Genomic DNA, 7,835 nt, shown 5'->3' with positions numbered 1-7,835 from the left:
CCACATGGAGGTCTTCGTCACCAGCGATGACGCCTCTTCCTCGTCGAGCAAGGCGAGAAGAGCCACCGAAGCCGCGGCCGCCACGGCACGGACGGAGCCATTTGATCGGCTGCGTGCCGTGATGCAGAGCCTCCGCATCCCCATCGGCACCGACGTCGATGCCACCAACATTGCTGAAGCCCGAACCCAGCTCGAGGACAGGCGCCAGCAAATGCTGGACCTGTCCGAGACGCTGGCCGCCACCAGACGACGCCTGGAAGCTGCTCAGATGGAGCACGAAGTCGCCCACGGATTCACGCCCGCCACGGCCGAGCCAAGCCGGGCCGCCGATACTCGCGCCTAAGGAGGATCGGTCGGCTGGGCCTTCGGCGCCGGCCAGACCGTCTACGAGACCCCAGTCAAGAACATGCGTGCTGCGGAGGCAGCCGCGGTCGGCCTCGACCAACTCACAGGCGAGGAGCTCAAGGAGCACATCGGGCGGATGCGCGAGCTCCTCCGCGCCAACAACACCCAGCAGGATCGCCTCAACCAGCTCGCCAAGCCGGCGGGGTCCGGCTCCGCCCGCCTTTGCGGACCCGACGAACTCCTGCACACGTCCTCTTCGCTGCCCGGCGAGGCGCACTCCGGCCTAGGCCGGACCCGGCGCAACCCGGCCGGCACCACCGCCGACGCTCTGGGCAACGAGCCCGCCCCGGAGACCCAGCGCGGACCCGGCCCGCTTGGCCGGCATCCGGCCCCAGCCGACCCGGCCCCTCGGGGCCTGGCGGCTAGTCGACTCGGCCCGCGCGCCATCGACGACGCTGACGCGCGCCACCGCCTCGATCATCTCGCTCGCTCCATGGAGGTCGAGGAGAGCGGCGCTATCGGGCCGACGTGTTTTGGCCCACGCATCCGGGAGGAGCCCTTCCCCAAGGGTTTCGTGCTTCCCCGCGACACCCCCAAGTACAATGGGACCGTGAAGCCGGAAGACTGGCTCACCGACTACACCACGGCCATTGGCATCACCAGTGCCAATCGTCGTCTCGCCGTGCGCTACGCACCACTCATGCTCCAAGGATCGGCTCGCACATGGTTGAACAGCCTGCCGATGGGCAGCATCAACGCATGGGTCGATTTCGAGGATGCATTTGTCCGCAACTTCACGGGGACGTAGGAGCGACCCGGTCGCCCCTGTCAGCTCGCCATGTGCGTGCAGGGGCAGACGGAGACCGGCCGCGAGTACCTTGCACGCTGGACCGAGCTCTGGAACAGCTGTGAGGGCGTCCATGAAGTCCAGACGATTCAATACTTTGTCAGCGGGTGCCGAGACGATACCCTTCTCAAGCACAAGCTTCTACGCTCCGAGCCGTCCACCATGGCCGCACTCATGGTGACGGCGGACAAGTACGCCAACGCCGACTCCTCCATGAAGATCCAAGTGGCGCTGGACGAGGCCAGCAAGGCGAAGCCGGTCCCCCCACAGAAGCCGGTTGGCGAAGGCAGCCGGCAGCAGCACCACCATAACAACAAGCGCAAGGCCGAGCAGCCGGTGCAACGTCACGACAACCGGCTCGTCGCGGCCGCCAAGCCCACGGCGGACCCGGCAGCAAAGCGTCGGCAGACCGGCAAGATGGCATGGCAACCCGCCATGAGCTTTGAAGAGATGCTCGACGCCCCATGCAAGCACCACATCAGTGCAAGACCCTCCACACACATGCTTCGACAGTGCGCCATCACCAAGCGCATCATGAGGGGCGACGTCCTGCCTCCTCCGGCTCCGGCTCCGGCTCCGGGCGCGGGACAGCCGCCTCCCACCGGCAGTGCAATGCAGAACGACGCCTACCAGGACCAGAACGCGGCCTACGTCGTCTTCACTAGCCTCGGCGACGACAAGCGCAGCGAGCGCCTCCTCCGGCAGGAGGTGAACACCGTCGTCCCGGCCAAGACGGAGTTCATGCATTGGTCAGAATGCCCGATCACCTAGACCCGGGAGGATCACCAGGTAGTCATGCCATGTCCGGGTGGATACGCCCTCGTCCTCAACCCTACCATCGTCGCGCGGTGCACCTGCAAGTTCTCCCGAGTCCTCATCGATGATGGCAGCAGCATCAACATCCTCTACCGCGACACGATGACCAAGCTCGGCCATAAGACCGAGGACCTGGAGCCGACCCGGACCGTCTTCCACGGCATCGTGCCCGGCCTCTCCTGTTCACCCATTGTCCGGTGTAGACCTTGAAGTATGTCTAGAGGGGGGGGGGTGATTAGACTACTTGACCAATTAAAAACTTAACATTTTCCCAATTTTAGAGTTTGGCAGATTTTAGCTATCTTAGGACAAGTCAAGCAATCATCACACAATTCAAGCAAGCATGCAAAGAGTATATAGGCAGCGGAAATTAAAGCATGCAACTTGCAAGAAAGTAAAGGGAAGGGTTTGGAGGATTCAAACGCAATTGGAGACACCGATGTTTTTGGCGTGATTCCAATAGGTGGTGCTATCGTACATCCACGTTGATGGAGACTTCAACCCACGAAGGGTAATGGTTGCGCGAGTCCATGGAGGGCTCCACCCACGAAGGGTCCACGAAGAAGGAACCTTGACTATCCCACCATGGTTCAACTCCACAACATGTACCTTCCTCAAAACAGCCACCATACCTACCTATTATGGCATTTACATAGCCATGCATTCCGAGATATATTGCCATGCAACTTTCCACCGTTCCGTTTATTATGACACGCTTCATCATTGTCATATTGCTTTGCATGATCATGTAGTTGACATCGTATTTGTGGCAAAGCCACCTTCATAATTTTTTCATACATGTCACTGTTGAATCATTGCACATCCCGGTACACCACCGGAGGCATTCACATAGAGTCATATTTTGTTCTAAGTATCAAGTTGTAATTTTTGAGTTGTAAGTAAATAAAAGTGTGATGATCTTCATAATTAGAGCATTGTCCCAGTGAGGAAAGGATGATGGAGACTATGATTCCCCCACAAGTCGGGATGAGACTCCAGAGGAAAAAAAGAGGCCATAAAAAAGAGAAAAGGCCCAAATAAAAAAATGAGATAAAAAGAGAGAAGGGGCAATGCTACTATCCTTTTACCACACTTGTGCTTCAAAGTAGCACCGTGATCTTCATGATAGAGAGTCTCCTATGTTGTCATTTTCATATACTAGTGGGACTTTTTCATTATAGAACTTGGCTTGTATATTCCAATGATGAGCTTCCTCAAAAGTGGACCCTTACAAACTCCTTGGTTCATCTCCTTGCCCTTACAAACTCCTTGGTTCAACTCCACAATCTTGTCGGAGGCTCCCAGGTGACACCTAGCCAATCTAGGAGACACCACTCTCCAAGAAGTAACAAATGGTGCATTGATGATGAACTCCTTGCTCTTGTGCTTCAAATGATAGTCTCCCGAACACTCAACTCTCTCTCATAGGATTTGGATCTGGTGGAAAGAAGATTTGAGTGGAAAGCAACTTGGGGAAGGCTAAAGATCAAGATTCATATGGTAGGAATGGAATATCTTGGCCTCAACACATGAGTAGGTGGTTCTCTCTCAGAAATGGTAAGTTGGAAGTGTAGGTTTAGTCTGATGGCTCTCTCCACGAATGAAGAGGAGGTGGAGGGGTATATATAGCCTCCACACAAAATCTAACCGTTACACACAATTTACTAGACTCGGTGGGACCGATTCAACAGACTCGGTCAGACCGATTTAGCAAACCTAGTGACCGTTAGGATTTTTGGTGGGACTGACATGCAACTCGGTGAGACCGATTTGGTTAGGGTTAGGGTATAACGTAATCTCGATAAGACCAATTACACAAAGTCGGTGAGACCGATTTTGGTAATAAGCTTTCCAGAGAGTTGGTCAGGTAAACTCGGTGGGACCGATTTGCTCTTTTCGGTGAGACCGAAATGTTACAAAAGGGAAACAGAGAATTTACATTGCAATCTCGATGGGACCGATCGCTCACTTCAGTTAGACCGAAACGTTACGAAGGGAAACAGAGAGATTGCAATCCCATCTCGGTGAGACCGAGTGTCGTGGTTCTAAGCCTGACAGTAGAGTGGGGGGTAGGTATGGAGAGGCAAGGTCCTAGCTATGGAGAGGTTGTAAACACAAAGGATGTACGAGTTCAGGCCCTTCTCGGAGGAAGTAATAGCCCTACGTCTCGGAGCCCGGAGGCGGTCGAGTGGATTATGAGTATATGAGTTACAAGGTGCCGAACCCTTCTGCCTGTGGAGGGGGGTGGCTTATATAGAGTGCGCCAGGACCCCAGCCAGCCCACGCAGGAGAGGGTTTAAGGTGAGTTAAGTCTGGGGCGTTACTGGTAACGCCCCACATAAAGTGCCTTTACTATCATAAAGCCTACTTGATTACAGGCCATTGCAGTGCAGAGTGCCTTTTGACTTTCCGGTGGTCGAGTGAGTCTTCGTGGTCGAGTCCTTCAAGTCAGTCGAGTGTGTCCCTCGTTGGTCGACTGGAAGATGACTTCTTCTAAGGGTGTCCTTGGGCGAGGTACTTGGATCAGGTCCATGACCCTACCCTAGGTACATAACCCCATCATTAGCCCCCGAATGGATTGAGGCTTCGAGTGAGGAAGGAGTTGACGTCGTTTCCGATTAACCTTTGTGCCCTGGTCGTGCGTTGTCCTGGACCAAAGAATCTCTTCGTCGACAGGGAGCAACTTGTCTTCAGTCGACTCGATCCATTCTATTTTTGCGTCGAGTGACCTTTCGGGTTTCGACGATCTCCGAGCGATGGATCACCGGAAACACCGCGTCTGACAGACTGATTTGCTGTTCGCGGATTCCGCGGGATGCGAAATTTGGGGACGCGCGCGAAGCGGGGCGGACCGTGGCGTTCGGATGGGACGGGGCATAGACGCCTCGATCTCCGCGCCACTTTTTTCGCCACGTATCCCGTCTGCATAACTGCTCCCAGATATGATTAGATCGACCGGGCCCACCTGTCATCCACTCGGAAGGGACCTTATAAATGTGCCCGGCGAGGATTTCTGTGCTGCGCCTCAGCATTCTCTCCCTCTCTCTGCTTCCTTCTTCCCCGCTCAGCGTGCTCGCTCTCGCCCCCGCACCACTTCCCTTCGCGCATCTCGCCGGAGACCATGGCCAAGGAGAAGACGGCGGCGCTGGAGCGTGCAAAGAAGGCGTCGGCGTCGGAGAAGGCAAAGGGGAGATCCACCAGCCGCGGAGGGTCCTCGTCCAGATCCCGCCTGCCGAAGGGCTGGGTCCAAGGAGACTGGATCCAGTCGACCATTACAGAGAAGGACCTCCTCGACATGGCCAACGAGGGCTTGATCCCTCATGGAGCTGCGAGGCTTCCGGGGAAGGAATGGCAGCCCCAGCCAGAAGAGGGTGAGTGTGTGCTCTTGGCCACCCATGTTGATCGTGGATTTTCCTTGCCTCCGAGTATTTTCTTCCGTGGCTTCTTGAATTTCTTCGGAGCGCAGCTCCACCACTTTACCCCAAACTCTATCGCCTATCTTGCCGCATTTGTGTCCATGTGTGAGGGTTTCTTGGGCTGTCGACCGCACTGGGGTTTGTTCAAACATATATTCACGTGTCACTCTCAGACCGTGAAGAAGGCGAGCCCAGGTGATGAGAGAGCCCGAGTCGTCCAAATGTGTGGGGGTCTGGGGATCCAAGTGAGGAATAAGAGCACCTTCCCGCCCATGACATTTCCCGAGTCGGTCAGAGGCTGGCAGTCGACTTGGTTCTACTGCCAGGACCAGTCGACGCCGGGGCAGTCGAGTGGACTCCCACCGTTTACCATGGACCGAGTGAACAAGCCTTCCTCTCTGAAGTTGATTCCGGAGGAGAAAGCGGACGTGAAGATGTTGATGGAGCGCGTGGTGCAGCTGGTTCGGGAGGGAGTGACGGGCATGGATCTCTTGGAGGTCTTCCTTAGGCGTCGTATCCAGCCCCTGCAGTTCCGGAGCCACCGCATGTGGTTGTACTGTGGGACTGAAGACGAGACTCGAGTCCATCCGGAAGCAGTCGACGATGTCACTCTGGAAAGATGGATGGTAGCCGTTACCGGAAACAAGGACAACCCACGCGGAGCTAGAAGGATTCCTCCACTCGACCACAACAGCGATCCAAACAAGGTACACTTGCTCTGCACTCCACTGCGTTCTTGTCGCATTCATTTCTGTTTACTCTGCCGACTGGTCGACTGATCCTTGTCTTGATATCTGCTAGGCCCTCACCGAGCTGTACTCGATGCCCAATGGGGCACAAACTCCGACTGAGGAGGGTGAGGCGAGTGGGGGAGAGAGCCAGGACGAGGAGGAATGGGACTCGGACGTTGCAGGGGATGACGACGATGATGATGATGACGACGGTGATGATGATGACGTTGAAGACGAGGAGGAAGAGGAGGAGGAGGTCGCACCACCGCGCTCGGAAAGGCGGTCGAAGCTTGTCCACGACCCTTCGACCGAACGTGGGAAGGGGGTTGCGACCGCGACCCAGTCGACCAAGCGCCCTCGGACCACCTCTCCGGTGCCGACTGAAAAGGCGCCGAAGCAGCCCAGGGCGGCCCCGTCAAAGACGATCAAGCTCCTACCGAAGATGAAGGTGTCCATCCCTACCATATCAGGGTAATCGTGTTGTTTGAATCTTCTCATTTTGTGTGAACTTTGTCTCTGGTCGACGCTGAAGTTAGTCGACTGATCCTTTGGAGTTGCAGTGCTGCTACTTCTGAAACCTCGGCCCGGGCTGATGACCACGAGATGGAGGACGCAGCGACTTCGAACCCAGGTACTGTATTCTTAATGCCGTTCTTAGTCGACTGACTCGCGATCTCTGATCCCGATTCTTCTCCGCAGCTCCACCCAATACTGTTATCAATCTTCCTGATGATGATGAGGATGAAGAGCCGCTGAAGCGCAGGAGGAGTCGGAAAGCGTCCGGCAGTAAGGTGCCTCAGGATGTGACGGCGCCTGAGATTCTGACTGTGGAGGAAGAGAACACCACTCGACACACAGTGTCTTTCGCAAATCCACTGACGAGTGCTCAGCAGCCCTCCCTCTTCACGACGCACCACGTCCCAGAGGACCAAGCTGGCGCAGCGAAGGAGGCGATACGCCAGGCGGGACTCATGATGGAGCAGCTGAAGACCATCCGGGACGCGAGCCAGGCAGCTTATGACGCCAGTTCTGCCCTCCAAAGCAATGTTCAGGTCAGTCGACCACCGTTTATTCTGTTGGATATGCTGCCAAAAACTTTTCTTTTCCGGAATTTATAGTAGTCACCCACTGGGTGTTTGTCGATTGAGCTCCGTAGTAGCGGGGGCACGCTGAGTGCACCCGCTGGGTGTAGTCCCCAAGGCTAAGGTCGACTGCTGGCAGTCGGCCTTAGGCTTTATAATTTCAGTCTTTCTGTCAGTCGACTATGTCGACTGGATTTCACAAACCGGTGGGGGCATGCTGAGTGCACCCACTGGGTGTAGTCCCCGAGACTGTGGTCGACTGCTTGCAGTTGATCACAGTCTTAGAGAATGCATCTCGCACTTTTTTTTGAGGTCGACTGGTCGACTTTGTCTACAACAAGATTAGTGGGGGCACGCTGAGTGCACCCACTGGGTGTAGTCCCCGAGACTACGGTCGAATGCTTGTATTCGGCTGTAGTCTTAGAAACGTGTGTTTTTCCCTTTTTCACTCGGAAGTGAATTATATTTGACATTTAGTCGATTGGTTCTTCGAAGAACTCTTGTGATCTTGTGGCTCGCTACTCAGAGCTGGAACACAAGCATACTCAAGTCGAGCTGAGCTTGAAGCTGGTTCAGGAGAAGCTGACAAAGGCAAAGG

Source organism: Triticum dicoccoides, chromosome 1B (genome assembly GCF_002162155.2).
Source record: "Triticum dicoccoides isolate Atlit2015 ecotype Zavitan chromosome 1B, WEW_v2.0, whole genome shotgun sequence".
NCBI lineage: Eukaryota > Viridiplantae > Streptophyta > Magnoliopsida > Poales > Poaceae > Triticum > Triticum dicoccoides.
Note: the sequence above shows the minus strand (reverse complement) of the source record.